Here is a 19,706-nt window from a genome sequence, read left to right as displayed (position 1 = left end):
TGGAACTTCTGTGTCTGTAGTTTCTCAAAATAATCAGCTCAAAATAATTCTTATGCCTAAAAGGCATATTTTGGGATGGAATATTCTGGTCTCCTATGGTCGTATTTTGGGGTGGCAAATTCTGGTCTTATACGCACTCTTCCCTCTTTAAGATTCTGTGATCCCTCTGTCAGAGGCGTGTGAACCAGGACAACTCCATCTTGAATAGGAGCTGGGTGAAATGAGGCTGAAACCTACTGGGCTGCATTCCCAGACGGTTCGGCATTCTAAGTCACAGGATGAGATAGGAGGTCGGCACAAGATACAGGTTATAAAGACCTTGCTGATAAAACAAGTTGCGGTGAAGAAGCCGGCTAAATCCCACCAAAACCAAGACAGCCATGAGTGACCTCTGATTGTCCTCATAGCTACACTCCCACCAGCTCCATGACAGTTTACAAATGCCATGGCAACGTCAGGAAGTTACCCTATATGGTCTGAAAAGGGGATGCATGGATAGCTCATCCCTTATTTAGTATATAATCAAGAAATAACCATAAAAATAGGCAACCAGCAGCCCTTGAGGCTGCTCTGTCTATGGAGTAGCCATTCTTTCATTCCTTTACTTTCTTAATAAACTTGCTTTCACTTTACGGACTCACCCTGAATTCATTCTTGCATGAGATCCAAGAACCCTTTCCTGGGGTCTGGATCTGGACCACTTTCCTGTAACACCTCCCTGCCCCTTGGCGTCATCTGAGTTTGGGCTTGCTGGCTCTTCCTGCTACTGCTTCAGCTGAAATATTGGTTGTGGTGGTGGGGGGTGGGGGGGGATAAGTCACACGACTGGAGACAGTATGGGTTGGGAGGGTGGAGGCTAGGGATGTTTATTCTCTGGTGAAAGGAAAGGCAAGCTGGTAGTATAGAACAGTGGTCTCCAAACTTTGCACACCCCATCAGTAAAATAATGTTTGCATATGTACTCTTCAAATTCGGGATTATTACTTTAAAATCATAAGCATATACTATTTTCAGATGCAATATACTATCAAGGTCAGCATTAAAGATGACTATAAGCCTATATTCCAAATAATCTTTATTATCATTTTGAACTGCTAGACCGGCTTTGAATGGTAGAGGTAGATTCTTAATGTTACCTTTTGCAGTTTCTTGGCACTGTTTAAGCAGTAAGCTGAATGGGAATGAACAAGTGAGTCCACTGCTGTCTACTGCTCTGAGTTGCAGAATTTTATTTTTGCCCTTGTCTCAGTATTCCTTTTCACACATTCTCTGTTGGGAGGTCATCTGACAGACCAAGTGAGGTTAGCTGTGTTTGTTGAGATTTTATGTTTTTAGATAAATGTAACTTAAAATTCAGATACTTTATTCTGCAGATCAATGGAGCATCGTGTTTGTCCCTTGGATGACGTCTTTTGGGTCCACTAATGGAGGGGTAGAACCTTGCTACTCCAGCAGTGGTCCTCCGACCTGAGGCAATGGCTTTGGCTGGGGGTGTGTTAGAAATGCTGACTTGCAGACCACACCCCGGACTTACTGAGTCAGACTCTGCATTTTTAACAAGATCCCCAGGTGGTATGCACAGAAAAGTTTTAGAAACATTAGTTTAGGGGCTGATCAAGGATTTTTTGGAGTGGGGGAGTCGGTTAGAGGGCTGAAAGCTTGGAGAGGAGATGATGTAGGGATCTCATCTCAAGCTTGTAGACACAGGAGTTAGGCTGTTTCGGGTCTCTCACACATACACTCAGAAGTAGGTCAGCAAAGAGTCAAGCAGAAATCATCTGAAAAGAGTTTTAAAAAGTCCCAACTTCTTAATCAAGGAGAACATAAAACCAGTAAAATTCCAAACAGTTTTACTGGAACTTCATGAACTTGCAGAGAAATCCTTTGTTTTGGAATCTGGAGTCAGAGGAGTCCAGATTCCTTGAATTGGGGTTTTCTGTTGCCGGAGCTTTTCGACATTTCCCAGCTGCCTGCTGTTTATCTGCCTTTTTAGCTGAAGCTCTCATGACCTCGGGTATAAATTTAATGCTTTCTTGTCTTCCTTGATTGTTTTCTTCTCTGCTCCCAGCCCCTTATACCCGAACTCAGTCTTTAACGTCTGGTTTGCATTTCCTGATCAGATTCACAAAACAAAGACTGCGTTATCTCATCGTTTGTTCGGGAGAATTAGCCCAATTAGAGATAGGGTGAAGTTCTCGTGCCTATCCCAAGACCTCTGAGCTTTGCAGCAGTGAGTGCTGCTGGGAAGTCTCTGAGCACTGCCTTCTGTTATATTTGCAGTTTGACCGACAATTTCAGATGCTAGCACTGCATTCATCACTGGGTATCTTGATTTAACATAGCTGGGTACAGGTGTGAAAATCAAGCCTTGCCAGTCAGAGTGAGGTTTCCATTAATCAGTCAATGGTTTTTGAGTGTCTCCTGGAGACTTCCCAGTTCCCTGAGCAGAGAAAGATGAGCAAGCCCAGGCCCTTGACTTTACAGAGCTCAACGTCTTGTGGCAAATACAGATATACAGACCCATGTTAGGCAACCACAGATACATGGGCAACAACAGGAGGTGTTGCACAATGTATCTGTGATTGCCTGCTATAAGTCTGTATATCAGACCGATGACAGGAGGTGTCAAGTCATATGACTGGAACAAGTGATTAAATCTTGTGGCAGCTGAGATGAGGGAGTGAAGGGGGTTGTGTTTGAAAAGTTCAGAAATATTTATCTGGTGGACTGAAGTGGAAACAATTCAGATAGATACAACCGCTTACACAAAATGGGCATGCAAATTGTCATTGAGTGATGGCAAACTATAAGTTCAAGGTAATGGACAAGATCTCAGGGGAGGCAGGTGGACAGCACTTAAGGAGATTGGACTCTATCCTGGCCGGTCAGTGTTTCTCAAACAAGGTTTACGTGCCTGGTGGAAAGCAGTAGGGGAAGGGGAGAGAGGTTGGTAAAATTGTAGAGGAAAAGGATCAAGGTGGAAGGCTAGTGAGTTAGACCACAGAAAGGAAAGCACACCACCGAGGGCCCATTGAAGTTGTGAACTATAACTGAGTAGCAGCACAAACCTAAAATATTCTGCAGTTCCTTTGGGGTTTTCTTGTGTCAAGTGGGATCAATCCAGAATTGGAAGCTTTTGTGCCTTGGGTGGACAAACACTGGGAGATGAAAGTAAAGTGTTGCTGAAAGGGCATTACAGTGATAGGAGGCATGATCCAGGTTGTGGAGGAAAGAAAATGAAAATGGAGAAAAAATAATTTGTGTAACAATGGAGGCTCCAAGGAGCCCAAGGTGTTTATGAGCTTCAGGGAGCTGGATTGATCTGATGTTGTGATTGAAGAGAAGGGTGTTACAATTTAAGAGTTCAGAATAGGAACGTTCCTGTTGATGTCAAAGTTCTGAGGTTCCAGATTTTTCATGCACCTCTTCCTCTGTGAATCAAGCTTGGCCCGTCCTCCCTGTATTTATTTAAGGTGGTAGAGGAGAGCCACCGACAGATGAAGTTGGATGATGAGAGATGATAAGAAGCATCCACAGGAATGTGGAATGGATGATTGTTTCTTCAGGCATTCAGCTACCCTGGGTCCTAAGGATTCTGTGACTGGGCCAAACTTGAGATACAACTTCAGTGACCTGCCTTGTTTATCAAGCATTTACTTCCTAAAAGGATCTCATTGGGGTAATTTTACCAATGTCTGAACCAGAGTCTTTTGCACCAAAATTCCCTTGAAAGTTGACCTCCCTTCTGTCCAGCCACTGTGTAGTTGTCTCGGACTTGGATCTGAATCCAGGGCAATCATTTGTGGCAGAAAACATGTCATAGCAGTTTGGATGTGCCAGGTACATTGACTCATGTTATCTTTACAACCATATGAAGTAGGTACTATGATTGTCTTCATTTTACATATGAGGAAACCAGGGCACGGAGAGGTGAGAAGATTTGCCCATAGCTAGGAAATGGTAGTGCCAGGAGGTCTGGCTATGGACTCTATGCTGTCAACCTCTCTGTTAGCTCCCTCTGAAAAGAACTGATTCCAAACATAATTCTTAAAAGATGGCAGCAAGCTTCATGGTTTCCTCTTGCAGCCTGTCTCAGCCTAGACATAACTAAGGTTTCATGTGGTCCCTGTAAATGGGACTCCTTCCACTCCCACATCCCCTTGCCCATAAACACACCCTGCATAAAGTCTATGAGAACTGCAGATAGATCTAGTTATCTTTAGGGTGACCAAGTCATTTATAATTCAAACTGAGATAGTCTGAGTAAAGGTGGGCACTATTTTGTGTGTGTGTGTGTGTGTGTGTGTGTGTGTGTGTGTGCCTTTATTGTATCTTTAAGCATTGAAACTTCTGAAGAAATCAATGTCTGGGCAGTGAGGCAGCTGCTTTCTCCTTCACTTCTTTGGGTTACTAGAGCAACTCGTCAGTAGATTCTTTTAAAAGATGACCTTTTGTATTACTTGCATGCACATCCATGTATTACCGAGGCATGCACTGGTACAATACAAACTTCTCTCATTGGATGCAACTATTCTAGTATCCAAACATCATGCACAACACCTTGGTGGCAGCAGCACACTGCGCACACTCCCATCGTGGCCCTGCTCATTTGTGTATGATATTTGGAGCATCTGGAGGAGTAGGAATAGTATGAGAAGAGGAGTGAGGAGGAAACAGTGTGAGTGCCTGGCTGACAGGAGGTCAGCCAAAGTTGAGCAGAGCAAGCCTGAACATGTCATTGGTGCTAAACCCAAGCTTCACTGATATTCTTTAATAGGAACATGTGGTGGAACCCGATGATGGGGTCTTCATCTACCTTAAGTTCACCCACAACCATGCTGATGATGCAGCTATCTGGTGTGGGCTAATGGTCCTGTGCCTGTGATGCTGTACTGGATTTTCTGGAACAGAAGGCTAGACAACTTCTCCACAATGGCAGCTTTCCCCTGGAATTGCTGTCCTTCCCACGTAAGGCATGACGCGTCAATGTAAATTGTACCTATTTGGGTTCTATTTTTATCAAATAACTGGTAGTAATGTTGAATGAAGCTGGATTCAGTCTGCTCCAAAATCAGCTTATCTCCCATTCTGGAGCATCACCTGGCCTTGCAGAGACCCAAGGGGCTGGCACTATGGCAGCAGTGGCAGCGACAACCCAGTGTGGTTTGTGACCCAAGTGGGCACTATTGAGAGTTATGCTTGCATAATGGGCACAAACTAGAACTGTTCCAGGCAAACCAGGACATACGGTCACCCTAGTTATGTGCTGTATATTAAATGAGAATGGAAGGAAGCTACAAGTGGGCCGGGAATATTTCTAACCCACCTAAAAATTGCCAGAAGAAGGCAAAAATTCCCAAAGCCCTGGTTCATAATAGGTTCTTAATAGATTTTGAATGAATAAATGACTAGATTCAAGTGTGCTCCCAAGAGGAATGTGGAGAAGGATAGAAATGAATCACCTAGCAAGGGGATTGGTGGCAAGGAAGGGGCATCACTGGAAAGTGTAAAAACATCACTCTTATAATAGTAATTTCTGTCCAAGCACTTCACAATTGAACAAGTTAGGACTTGCCATTGACTTAAGTGAGTGAGTCAGACCTAAAGGAAACATAAAATCGAGCCCATTTTTGCATCTTGGTGAGACTGTCGTTGAAATGTCTATATGGGGGGAAATGTAGAGTCTATTTGGCATGCCTATAGAAAGTAACCTTAAATGGCTGAAGGAAGAACAATGGGTCTGTGAAAAGCCCAAGACCAGGGACTTGCAGACATCAAGATTTCCTTTGAATTTGCAAAGTTAACATCACTTTATAAAACTGGAGCAACTAGATTTTGGGGAAATTAAAAGAATGTGCCTCAAGGTCGTTGACTGATCATGAAACCAGAACCAGTATCAGCTCGGACAAGCAGCTGGTCTCTGGTTCCAAATCTTTGTCTATTGTTGGGGAAGGGCAGGACTTGAGGCAACCCCTTCCCCACACACACCCTCCCTGCAGAGAGCATTTATTCCCAGTAGCCTGTGGGTATGGGAGAATAGTTGAGGTGTTTGTTGGCAATGTCTTCTCATCTGAAGACAATTGTCAACTCCACCTGCTCTGCTCCTTCGCATTCAGTTGTGCCCAGCCTTAGAGTGAAGACTCCTTATTTGTTCCTAGTGCCTGAGGGCCAGTCACATGCTCCAGTAATCCAACTTTATAGGTGTGACATAGGGTGGGACTGATGCCCTAGATCTCAGAGATCCTGGGTAGAGACATCCTTATCCCATATTGGGCAGCTCACTGCCAGCCTCCAATGGCTAAATGGCCTAGAGAATAGAGCAGAGGCAGTGGCCCAGCAGTTGCCCAGACATCATAGCCAGCGTCACCTTATAGTCCGAGATAAGGGCCACAGCATTGTTTAGGCCCACAAGTCTGTGTTTTGGATGCCCATCAAGTGGAAGGCCTTATTGTTAACGAAGACGATCTCAGTATTCTAGGTGCACTTATAGTCTCTGCCCCTCTTACCCAGCTGGTTAATTCCCTTTTCCAGTAATGAATCCTCTTTGTATTTGAAACCTACCTCTTCACAGGGACAAAATTTGTGCGGAAATGAGGTTTCAACCAAACTACGATATGGGAAGTATGAGGTTAAGGTTTTAAGTGGGATAAATGTTTCAAGGACAGTCTCTAAACCAAGGCTATGAAAAGATTTGCATGAAAATATTTTATCTTCATTCAATTTTTTAAATTTTATGAGTTTTAAGACATATGGTGCTCATCTATATCTCAAGGTTGTAGCAACCTGTGACTAAACATGTCCTTTTCTAGTTCCAGATTGATATTTTTCAATATTGTATCTATTCCAATAGTTGACTCATATTGGAAGCACAATATCAAGCAAGGTCTAAACAAGTTTTTCAAGCCATATAAAACTGTCATTGGCCCTAGATATAATAGAGTTTTCTAGAGTTGTGTGAGAGACTGAAATCACAGGGCCACTGATGCAGGGCAGGCCCAATGATCCTCAGATAAAAGGCAAGCAAGACTTAATCTTTTAGTTTGTTTGTTTTTGTTTTGTTTGAGACGGAGTCTCACTCTGTTGCCAGGCTGGAGTGTAATGGCACGATCTTGGCTCACTAAAATCTCCACCTCCCGGGTTCAAGCGATTCTACTGCCTCAGCCTTCTGAGTAGCTGGGACTACAGGTGTGCGCCACCACACTCAGCTAAATTTTGTATTTTTTTAGTAGAGACAGGGTTTCACCATGTTGGCTAGGATTGTTTTGATCTCTTGACCTCGTGATCTGCCTGCCTCAGCCTCCCAAGGTGCTAGGATTACAGGCATGAGCCACCGTGCCTGGCCAAGACTTAATCTTGTTGCCATGACCATTCATGGTTTCACTCCACAACCCTTGACCTATCGTCTGTGGGTTCTGATGATGAGTATCTTCATACTGCAGTAATACTAACTCTTAAATGGTGAGATAGGAGTATTTATGATTTCTTTGTTCACTTCCTTAAAAAAAACATGACTACTGGGAGAACAAGTTTTGAGGCCATTTGATGGGAAGAGCAATTCCAAAGTACCTCCTGCAACTCCTTCTGTCATCCTCCTTCTCGATTCTACAGAGCCCTCATTGAAAATGGTCAGTAAACAGGAAGGTTCTCAGAGTGTCTAATCTGCAGATGGGGAATATCAGAAGTTTAAGGAGGCTATGCTAAAATGATTCTCCATGTGTTGATGGTAACCTGGCCCTTGAAAGTCTCTTTGGTGAATAGAAGTCATGTCTCGCTGATGACAGTCCTAGAGGGAGGACTGCCCCACCCTTGTAGGATGATCAAATATGTTTGTTTTTTAAAGCATCTTGACCTGAATCCACTAAGACTTGAGTTTATGAGACCCACTTGTTAAATATCGATATAGATGGAGGATAAAGCAAGTTCTGAGAGCTGAACTCTATTTTATTGTTATACTAACCAAATTGGTAAAGCTCTGAACTTTCATTTCGGAGAACATAGGATTTATCTGGAATTCTTTCATTGGAATATACAGTATTTAAGAAAATATGGGGCAGTAACTTACTCTCCTTTCCCCCAAGGCAGTAAATTCAGGTGTCCAAGCTCATTTAGCTTGGTTGTAAGTAAAATGAGTTATTGAGTAATTTTAATTTAGGATGAGAGTCTTTTTTACCCACTAACTCTTCAAACAGCCTGTGGATCTGCATATTAGCAAGCATCTCTGGTGTCTAGCCTAAAGCCCTTAATTTTTAATTGCTTGCAGAAAATCGGAGTGTAACTGTTTTAAAGGGTGTTTCCATGTGTTTTATTAGATTTCTGTGCATGCACGTACTACTACCTTATGGAAAATGCTGGAGGTTAGCAAGGAAGAGGCGTAAATTTCTGAGCTATTTGCTGATAAGGTGGGGTTCAAATATTTGACATTTTCAGGTTAGCATATGAGGCTCATATTTTCATAATGTCATATGTCATTTACCCTGGAAAATATTTGCTCTGTTTCTGAGAACACTCATAGATTGGGAAAAGTGTATAGCATTCTTTTTTTTAACCTTTTAACCCTTTGTTAGCAAGTCATTGCTGGATGAATCATGGAACATAGACCATCTCTGTAAAATTTGAGGAAATGAGTATAGGTTTTCAGACCTAAAATAATAAATTACTGACTGGGCAACTTAATTGTGATAATGATGTAAGGAATGTGGAGGGAAAGGTGGGCAACATTAACCTCTTGGCCATATCTAATCATTAGAGTTCCCTGACACCATGTTAACCCATTTTTTATGAAGCTACACAAATGCATCAACTGAAACTCTTCAGTGGTAGTATTGTTACATAGCATAAGATGAAGATGTTACTCTTGAAATAGGCTTTTCCTCAAAAAAGTCACTCTGTCTTCTTAGAAAAACAAAACTATAAACACTATGCTTTCGATTTTTTAGATGGGATGTAAAAATTTAGATGTTTTTAAAAATTAAAAATATTCAGTATTCAGTATACTATCATCAGCTAACAATAAAAATATGTGGATTTATCAAGAGCTCAAGTCATAACTATCTTTATTTTTGCCCCATATGATCACTGGACAAACAGCAAATTACCCTCTCTTTCAACATCTTTCGCTTCTCCCTGACCCTCCCTCACCATATCCCTCAATCTCTCTCCCTTAACAAGCCATGATATTGAACTGAAAATCCATAGGAATATAGTTCTGTGATTAGCAGTAGATTTATGTCTCTCAGTTTAAAAACATGCAACCGTAGAAGATTTTATATGTTAATATTATAAACAATAATAAATGCTCACCATGGTTACTAATAAAAAAATTCATTGCAACAACATTTCAGCACCGTGGATAGCACCAACGGAGTGGATTCTACCCCCTTCTCCTGAAACCCCTTTTTGGTCATGCCACCTCTGGTCTGGTGAGGGGGTTTAGGGATGGCTGTGTTGACACAAAATGGCAGTTCTTATACTTGGCTTCTTGTTAAAATCACATGAAGAACTTTAAATATCCCCAAGTTCAGCCGCCGACAACTCAATCAATTAAATCAGAATATCTGAGGTGGGTCTTAGGCACTAATACTTTTTAAAGCTTTTCAGACTTAAAACCAATAGAAAATGGTAATTTCTAGGAGATGAGATGGATTTACGTCTAAAATAGAACTTCTCAACCGTAACTGCCTTTAAGAATTACCCAGCTTGTTTAAAAACAAAATCATTGTCTGGGCCTGTTTTCAGACATTATAACTCAATTGGCCTGAAATAGGAGACCGACATCAATAGTTAAAAAAAAAATCTTCAAGTAATTTTTAATTTACAACGGTTAATAAACATTTACTGTCAAGTAAGACCTGGAAGTAAATTTTTTTCATGTGGAAAGTTTAGGTAAATTTGATATCTCAATAAGAACGTTTCATTCTAGAAGGAAGTAATCTGTAATGTCTAGTTTTCTTTTTTTTTCTTTTTTTTTTTTTTTTTTTGAGATGGAGTTTCACTCTTGTTGCCTAGGCTGGAGTGCAATGGCGCAATCTCAGCTCACTGCAACGTCTGCCTTCCAGGTTCAAGCTATTCTCCTGCCTCAGCCTCTGAGTAGCTGAGATTACAGGCATGTGCCACCATGCCTGGCTAATAATGTCTAGTTTTCATGACATTGGAGTTGAAATTGAGAAACTTGTATTCTAGCCAGATACGAAGTCAAATGGGGCCATACCAGCTACCTTCCGCTCCTCGTCTGGGTCAAAGCCCCAACTCTGGACACTGAGTAAGGGTATGAAGTGTGAAATCATTATCTTGTGTCTCCAGCTATGCCTAGCAATTTCAAACTATCCTCTAGAAAAGTTTCCTTGGCAACCTTATTTACTTCTCCCCTACAGGGTGGATATCTGGCTGATTTACTTTTCTATAGAAAGGTGGGTGTGAGGCAGCTAACAGTTAGTGCTCGCCAAGTTTTCCCACCTCCTTTGCACTTATTTTAGAGCCATGTGACTCCGAGGAGAGAGTCTCATCTGGGACAAGGCACATAAGACTCTCCTGTTTCTCTTCTTTTGTTGTAGCAATGTTGGAGGCCACATGTCACAGATAGCATAGCTGCAGCATGGAGGAAGTTTGCCTGCTTGCATGAGACTGAGTGCAAATAAGCAAGAACAATATTATATTAAGCTACTGAGATTCCAAAGCTTGCCTGATATGATGGCTACTGTTAATTATACCTAATGAGACTCTCAAAGATGAACAAATATTCCTGACAGTGTCAATTGATGAGAATCCTTGTTTCTACCCATTTTAAGTGAAAAACGGAATGTATTTACATTAATCCTCATATTTCTACACATTTAAAATGCAAGAAGAAACAGTATATGTAATATATGAATTTCAAGTTGCAGAAATATTTTTTTCTTCCATTGGTCATCATTAGCTATAAACTACTGTCTGTATTTAATCACCCCTCCAGACCCATGGCAGTTTGAGAAGGAAGGAAACACAAATCTTGATTGCATTTGAAATTACCACACAAACAACTTCTTTAATTTGGAAGTAAACCATTTGAAAGTAATGATCTCCCTAGACTTTACTTTGCCTTTTTCTTTACACTTTAAATACCGTCAAGGTGCAGCTTGATTGTCCTGTTTCTGAGACTGGTTTCAGTGTCATGCTCTTGCTTATGTTCGGTGGTAGCTTGCCTCACTGTGTTTCCGGTAGGTCCTCTCTCTTTTTTGCTTAATTTTAATTTTAGAGACAGGCTCTTGCTATGTTGCCCAGGCTGGTCTTGAACTCCTGGCCTCAAGCAATCCTTTCTCCTCAACTTCCCACAGTACTGGAATTACAGGTGCATGGCGTGATACCCATATCTTTTTTTAAATATACATTTTGTTGTGGATATTTGAGGTTTACAAAGTGAGGTTATGGGATGTATAGAGATACATAGATACTTGTAGATACATATGAATAGTACAATGGTTACTCTTTTTCTAAGTTCCTTATATACTACCTTCTCTCCTGACCCTCTTCTTCTCTAAGGTGGAGTTAGTCACATGCCAACACCAAAGTTTCCCCCAACCTCTGGTCTAATAACCACAGAGAAGCAGACAGAAGTTATAAAAACAAAGGGTAGTGTTTAAGCAGTACAAAAGTCTAATTGTGTTTGGCCACTGTCTCTGAACTTTGTGATGATTCTTGACCCATGTCTAGCATCCTAGTCCATGGTTAGAGATTTTGGTGCAAGATTTCCCCTCAGTGTATTGCTCATTCCTTGCCTTCCCTCCTTCCACTATCACACCATCATGGAGCCTGTAGATGCCCTGGAGAAAATTAGCCAGCTTATCCCTTGAGCGCATATCAGTTGTGTCCTAGTGGAAGCTGAAACCTAGATTTTTTTTTTTTTTTTTTTTTTTAGACGGAATGTCACTCTGTCGCCCGGGCTGGAGTGCAGTGGTGCAATCTTGGCTCACTGCAACCTCCGCCTCCCGGGTTCAAGCGATTCTCCTGCCTCAGCTTCCTAAGTAGCTGGGATTACAGGTGCCTGCCACCATGTCTGGCTAATTTTTGTATTTTTAGTAGAGACAGGGTTTCACTATGTTGGCCAGGCTGGTCTCAAACTCCTGACCTCAGGTGATCCGCCTGCCTCAGCCTCCCAGAGTGTTAGGATTACAAGCGTGAGCCACTGCACCCTGCCTGAAACCTAGATCTTTACTGTTAATGCTCCCCTCTCCTGCAACCCAACATCTTTGATGCAGAAAAATTAACAGATTATTCTCTGAAAGCATTCAAGGATTGATAAAAGTAACTTTCAAGCAGAGTATTAAAGTGACCTATAATCTCATTTTAGCTGAGATAATGTCACTAAGTATTTAGCATCGACAGTATATTGTTGGCTAATTATTCATAGTTTATTTCTGCAAATCTTAATCAGCTAGTTCTATAGACCTGTGCTATCTACCTGTAATATGTCCATGAAGCCACAGTGGAACATTTAGTAAATTATTGCTATAACTAATTAAACTATAACCCCAAAGCATTCAGAGCATCCTAATTGGATCTGGCCTGACCTCATTTAAAAATGTACAGAGTCCCCAGGAGGCACACAGACACCAAGTTTTTGCAAGATTTTCAAGGCATGGGATGATGTTTAGGCTAATTATTGCTTAATATATTTAATTTCTTTGATAGACATGATTACCTTGGCTAATTCAAACTAATTTGTTTTATTTGTTGCTAGTTAATTTTAGTTTCTAATTGCAGATTGTGATTCTGACATAAATATTTTTAAAAACTGGATCACAGGTCACAGATCAGTTTATTACACATTGAAACAAAGCTTCTCTTCTAAAATACCTTTTGGGGCCAATTTGGCATTTGTGTCTTTTTATGTATTCTATAAAACTATGATGGATATATGATATTTCCTTTCATTTTATGAAAGAAAGGTGGAAAAAGAAATGTCTAAAGGTAGGACTGACTCAAGAAAGAGGAAGAATGGAAGATTTGTCTGGATAAGTTTTTGCATATTATTTCTCAGTCTACATAATTCCATTGATGCATTTTATAATTGTTCCTCCCTACATGTTAGGTCTCTGTTTCTTTCCCTAGATCTTCTTTTCTTGGAAAACACTTTTGTTGTCATTGTGATTACCCTTCTTTTAGTTCCTTATAACTCACAGGCCAAAAAATCATCTGCTGTCAATAAAGACAAACTTGTAATTTGCAAGATTACTTGACTTTTCTTCTTAACCTGGGAGTTTTTCGTGGGCCTTTCTATTCACCCCGTTCAGAGTTCTCCCCAAATCCTTGGTCTCAGCCACTGCTCTCTTTCAATTGCTCCTCAATTGAAATCGCTAGAAACCAACATTTACACAATGTAAATACACTGAAGTGAAAACACAGATTCTCTTATGAGCAGCCAGTTGATGAAAAAAAAGGTGAAATTAATTTTAGTAACATGTTTATTTAACCCAATATATCAAAAAATATTATTTCGACATATACTTAATATAAAAATTATTAATGAGATATTTTACACTCTTAAAAGTAAGAAGTCCTTAAATGCCAGTGTATTCACAGCACTTACCTTTTTTTTTTTTTTTTTTTGAGACAGAATTTTGCTCTTATCGCCCAGGCTTGAGTCAAGCGATTCTCCTTCCTCAGCCTCTCGAGTAGCTGGGATTACAGGCATGTGCCACCAAGCCTGGCTAATTTTGTATTTTTAGTAGAGACAGGGTTTCTCCCTGTTGGTCAGGCTGGTCTTGAACTCCTGACCTCACGTGATCTGCCCGCCTTGGCTTCCCAAAGCACTTCCCTTTTTAATGATAAGTTTTTGAAATCTGATGTGTATTTACAGTACTTCCCAAACCAACCTAGCCACATTTCAAGTGCTCGACAGCCACATGTGGCTAGTAGGCACCATATTGGATGACATAGTCTTAGAGCATTGATTTAAGATATTCTTCCATACCCTACAAATAAGACCCTCTTAAATCCCACTTATCCCAAGATACCTTCAAGATTTCCTCTGTCAAAATTTAACTCCAACCCCTCCACAGTACTTAGAAAATTCCTCTTATTGAGAACTTATCTCAGCCTTACTTGTGTTCAAATATTTATATATTTATCTGTCTCAGAGATTACGAACTCATAGAAGGTATATATCCTTTGCTCATCTTTGAACGATAGCATAAGAGTGTGGAGGAAAATTGGATTTTGACAGATAATTGACTCAGGTTTAAATGCTACTGCTAGCACCATGCAGTTGTGGTAGCTATACAACTCTAGCCCATTTTTTGAACCTCAGTTTTCTCATCTTTAAAATAAGGTAATACCTCTATCATAGAGTAAATGAGCATTAAGTTAGGTATGCCTAGCACTTACTTGGGTCTCAGTAAATAACTTATTATTATATTGAATGTAAAAGGGCAATTTACTCTATTAAATATGCACATAGATTATAAGTTGTACTCTTATTTCAGAAAAAATTCGGGAGCTCAGATATTTCCAGTGGGAATGTAAAATGATACATCGACTTTAGAAAACACTTTGGTAATTCCACAAAAGGTTAAACCTGGAGCTACCATACGACCCGGCAAGGTTACTCCTAGGTATACACCTAAGGAATTGAAACATATATCCACACAAAACTTGTACATGAATGTGCATAGCAGCATTATCCATAGTAGCCAAAGAGTGGAAACAACCCAAATGTCTGTCATCTGATGAAAAAATAAACAAAATGTGGAATAGCCATAATAGAATATTATTTGGCAATAAAAAATGAAGTACTGATGCACGCTACCAGATAAATAAACCTAAAAAATATTATGTGAATAAAGGAAGCCAGTTATACACAAAAAAACACATATATTGCGTGATTCCACATGTGAAATGCCCAGAACAGGCAATCTAAAGAGACAAAGTAGATTAGTGTTGCCTGGGCTGCAGTGGTGGGGGCGAGGAGTCACTGCTAATGGGTACAAAGTTTCTTTTGAGGTTTCTTTCTTTAAAACATGATAAGATGTTCTAAAATGAGATTGTGGTGATGCTTGCACAACTCAGTATACTAAAAACCATTTAATTGTACACATTAAATGGGTAAACTTTATAGTATGTTGATTATATTTCAATAAAGCTGTTAAAATTGGGGGAAATTGTGTTAGAATTAAGTAAATACAAATTTATTTGTTTAGTTTAAATAACTTCCTCCAAGCAAACAATAATAATAAAAAGTAATCGAAATACAATTCTTGGTCCTAAAATGTATGGACATTTTCGTCTCTGTGATTTTTGTGCTGTGACTCATGCCTGTAATCCCAGCACTTTGGGAGGCCGAGGCAAGTGGATCATGAGGTCAGGAGTTTGAGATCAGACTGACCAACACAGTGAAACCCCATCTCTACTAAAAATACAAAAATTAGCCAGATGTGGTGGCACACACCTGTAATCCCAGCTATTCGGGAGGCTGAGGCAGGAGAATTGCTTGAAACTGGAAGGCAGAGGTTGCAGTGAGCCGAGATTGTGCCACAGCACTCCTGCCTGGGTGAAAGAGCGAAACTCCATCTTAAAAAAAGAAGAAAATTATATATCCCCACTACCCTCCTCCAAGAGGAGATGGCTCTCTCTTTCACTTTACAGGGCCAGGCACAGCCCTTGAAATATTGAACCCAGAGGAGAAACCAAAGCCCCCAGATAGCCTAGGCCCTTTGTTCCTTCCACCTTAATTCCTCCCTGGAGCAGCCCCTGTTGGCAGAACTCACTATACCAAGTGGTCTCCTGTGGAGTTGTCTCCCTCTGACCGTTCAGTAAGCTCCTGGGGAGCAGGAGCTATGTCCATCTTGTTCACAGCCATTTCACAGTTCCCAACACATAGTAGGTGCTCAGGAAACCTGTTGGGCAGGACAGTTCTGGCCCCTCCAGCACTGGAGAGGAGTAGCTGCAGCACATCCAGCAGTATGTATTTTCCTTCTTGAGTTCCCAAGTTTGGCCAAATGCCTATGATCTCTCTGCCTATGCTGCTGTGCTAATAGGACTGCATCCCCCGGCCCCCTTGCTAGTTACCACGTCACAACCAGGGTCAGGGAAGAGCATGCTTGAAACATATATTAATAGCAAGACTAAGTTCAACACACCTTCTGTGGGGAGGGAACCTTTCTTTCCCAACCCCATTAAAAAAAAAAAAAAAAGACAAAAGAGATTCGTGGGGCTGGAGATTCAGTTTAAAATGCATCTGGGGTAGTGGAGCCCTTTAACAGAATAAGAGAAGGCACATACGGGACTTGGGTTTCTCATCAAAGCTGGGCTAAATAGAAAGCTCTTTCTGCCTGGGCATTGAAAAACTTGTCTGATTTGGAGATCCACCTGAAAATATCGAGTAGCAGAGACACCTGCTGATCTCAAAAGTGGTGTGACAGTCTCTTTCCAAACTGCATCCCATTAGGGGTTTCTGAAGTGCAACTTTGCCATCTCAATTGTATCCTTGCTCCCTCCACAAGACCAGCTGAAGGGGGTTTGCTGAAGGCAGCCCCATCTCCTCTGCAGCCTGCTCCTCAGCTCTGTGGTCCATGAGCAAGACTAACCCAGGGAGTGCCCCCACTGTAAATTCCGAGAGACTTCACCATCCCTGCCCCACCTTGTGCACCCAGGAAAGCCCAGTCAGCCTTTCCTCCTCAGGTTAACTGTTGTGAGGGGCTCTGCCCTCCCCACCAGCAGATTCCATGCCACAGATTTGCCAGACCCAAATTTGCATTTCTGAATCAAAATTTGAATTTAACTTGTATACTTTTTACCTGGGTAACTTTTTTAATAGTTAACATTCTTTTTTTTTTTTTTTTTTTTTTTTGAGATGGAGTCTCTCTGTCACCCAGGCTGGAGTGCGATGGCATGATCCCTGCTCACTACAACTTCCGCCTCCTGGGTTCAAATGATTCTCGTGCCTCAGCCTCCCGAGTAGCTGGGATTACAGGCATGTGCCTCTACCCCTGGCTAATTTTGTATTTTCAATAGAGTGAGATTCTACATTCCCACTGGAAATATCTGAGCCCCCAAATTTTTAGTTTCACCATGTTGGCCAGGCTGGTCTTGAACTCCTGACCTCAAGTGATCCCCCCACCTTGGCCTCACAAAGTGCTGGGATTACAGGTATGAACCACTGCCCCTGGCCAGTTAACATTCTTTAAGCAATATTTGAGCTATGCTAGGTGAGCCAGGACCTGCTCTGGGAGCTGCAGGTAAAGTGATAAACAAGAAAGACCACTCTGTCTCAGGGAGCTTACGGCCCAGCCCACCTCTTTCTTTCTAGTCTTCCTTCCTCCTCCTCTTCCTCCCTACCTCCGTAAAACAAATTATTTAGAATATTTTAGGCCAAACATAGGCAAGTCAGTAAATATTATTTTAGAACAAGATATAGTGAACCTTGTCACAAACTTTTGCTGGCCATAATGGAATATTTAGTTTTTTGTATTTTGCATTTTACATTCTTTTCCCCCTAGTATTAAGTTTTCAAAGTCTGGTCTGTATTTTACACTCTGGCACATCTCAGTTCATACCAGTCTGATTCAAATACTCAATAACCACGTTTAGCTGGTGGCTACTATACTGGACAGCAGAGATTTACAGGAATGGCATTTTAAAAGAAATACTTTGATTTAGAAGAAATACTTTCAAGTACTACATGGTATACAAATGCCATATAGTAGCTGAAAGTAATAAAACAGAACTATGACATGGAAAGAGCTCAAAGGCATACTGTTAAGTGAAAACAGCAGCAGAACAATATGCATAGTAGGAAACATGTTAAAATTATTTGGTAAAATGAAATGTATTTATAGTTTCATATGTGTGTATATTCACCAGTATATCTGTGAATACGTATGTGTGTAAATGAACAGAGTGAGTCCTGGAAGAACGCCCCTGGACTGGAAGCAGGGCAGGTGGCCAAAGAAGGATTTAATTATAGTATCTTAACTTTTTTTTTTGTAGACAGATTCTTTCTTTGTCACCCAGGCTGGAGTGCAGTGGTACAGTCTCAGCTCACTGCAATCGCTTGCCTCTTGGGTTCAAGCGATTCTCATGCCTCAGCCTCCCAAGTAGCTGGGATTACAGGCACACACCACCATGCCCAGCTAATATTTGTATTTTTAGTAGAGACAGGGTTTTGTCATGTTGGCCAGGCTGATCTTGAACTCCTGACATCAAGTGATCTGCCCGCCTTCGCCTCCCAAAGGAAGGACTGGGACTCACACCATGCCCAGCCATAATATTTTAACTTTTTAAATAAGAAGAAATGTATTCATATATAACTTGTATAATAAATGCTTTTAAAAAGTGAGCTCATTAGGTCTAGCCATCCTGGTAGTCTTTGGGTATCAATGGTTCTCATCCTGGGCAGTGCCTCAGAACCACCAGGGAAGCTTTTTTAAAGTATGCAGCCTGACACTGCACTCCAGCCTGGGCGACAGAGAGATCCCTTGTCTCTTAAAAATAAGTTTTGTTTTTTTTTGTTTTTTTTTAAATTGTGCTGCCTGAACTTTTCTCCAGATCAATTGACTCAAAATCTCTGGAGACTTCCATCTTAAGCTCTTCAGATGATTCCAAAGTGTGGCCAGGATTGAGAACCACATATGTGGAGAAAGGAATAGACTGTGTCCTTCAAACAATTACCAGTGGACTCCCAAAGAGAATTTGATAAGGATCCAATGGAAAGTCCTTTGAGGCATATTATCTGGTGAGAGTTTTCTGTTGCTGACTAAGGGAAGATCCATATTTTAAAGTTAAAATAGATCAAACGAGCTGAGGGATGGAGTTGACATCTTTTTGCAAAAATGGTGGTGTACCAGACAAGACTTTCTAATCCATTGCCATCCAACTTTATGACAAGTTTAGTCAAGAGAGCTTGTAAAAGTAGTGCTGGTCTTCTGGATAAACTCTAACAAAAAAACATGTAATGCCCCAAGACCCCAAATTGTGCTCCATAGAAAGTTGTCTAACAGGGAGTCCACAAAAGGATTCTAGACTTAAAAAGTTATTCACTTAGATTCTTGGGTTCATTGTTACCATTTGAAAGCATGAGATTAACGGTCCTTGGTATTTAGAAAGCAACACTTCAATTGAACTGAAAGGAAAAAAAAATCTTGTTCAAAAAAACAACAGCCCAGTTTCTCCTATTTCTATGTTCTGCTTGAATTCATGGCAATTGCAGTGTTAGTGCCATCAGAGGTGAAGCCAACATAATTTTATTTTACGCGATAAGCCCCATGAAGAATCAGGCGTATTTTATACTTGACCTAGGGTCAATATTGGTTCGGAATGCAGTTCTCTTACGTTTCTCCATCATTGACCTCTGTACTTAAAAATGAAACAAATCAGTGTTTGGCAAGACTTACAGCCATTATCTGTCCTTTCCTAAGCTTTGAAAATAACCAGAAATTGCCTGATTCAGTGAATGCTTCATTCATTTGTCCTGGAGTTTAAAGACCCACTCTCTTGTCACCATGGAAACAGATTCAGATTCTAAGGCAAAAGATTCAGTACCTCCCTCCTAATGATAATATACAGCATGAGCTCTGAAGAGAAAAATGGATCTGCCTTAGGTGTCATTGTTGAGCCGATGGTGTTCCCTGGCTCGATGAATCTCTTTCTCATTTGGTATTAGCTCCTGGGTTTACATTTGTTGTGCAGCAGTGCATGGTGAGGGGTTTTGAGCCTTTAATCCCCTGCCACTGAATTAC

The 19,706-nt window shown here is 40.9% G+C and overlaps 1 protein-coding gene and 1 pseudogene across 1 annotated transcript in view; one reads left to right on the top strand and one right to left on the bottom strand.

Annotated features, from left to right (window-relative positions):
* Window positions 1–19,706, top strand: part of GNA14 (G protein subunit alpha 14) — a 227,156-nt gene that overhangs the window by 63,613 nt on the left and 143,837 nt on the right. The gene's annotated exons all lie outside the window — the stretch shown is intronic.
* On the bottom strand, window positions 4,702–5,087 carry LOC116475176 (nuclear transport factor 2-like; annotated as a pseudogene).

Source organism: Hylobates moloch, unplaced genomic scaffold, assembly GCF_009828535.3.
Source record: "Hylobates moloch isolate HMO894 unplaced genomic scaffold, HMol_V3 SCAFFOLD_10, whole genome shotgun sequence".
In the NCBI taxonomy this organism is placed as follows: domain Eukaryota; kingdom Metazoa; phylum Chordata; class Mammalia; order Primates; family Hylobatidae; genus Hylobates; species Hylobates moloch.
The sequence above is the reverse complement of the archived record's forward strand: the minus strand, read 5'-3'. Positions and strand labels throughout refer to the sequence as shown.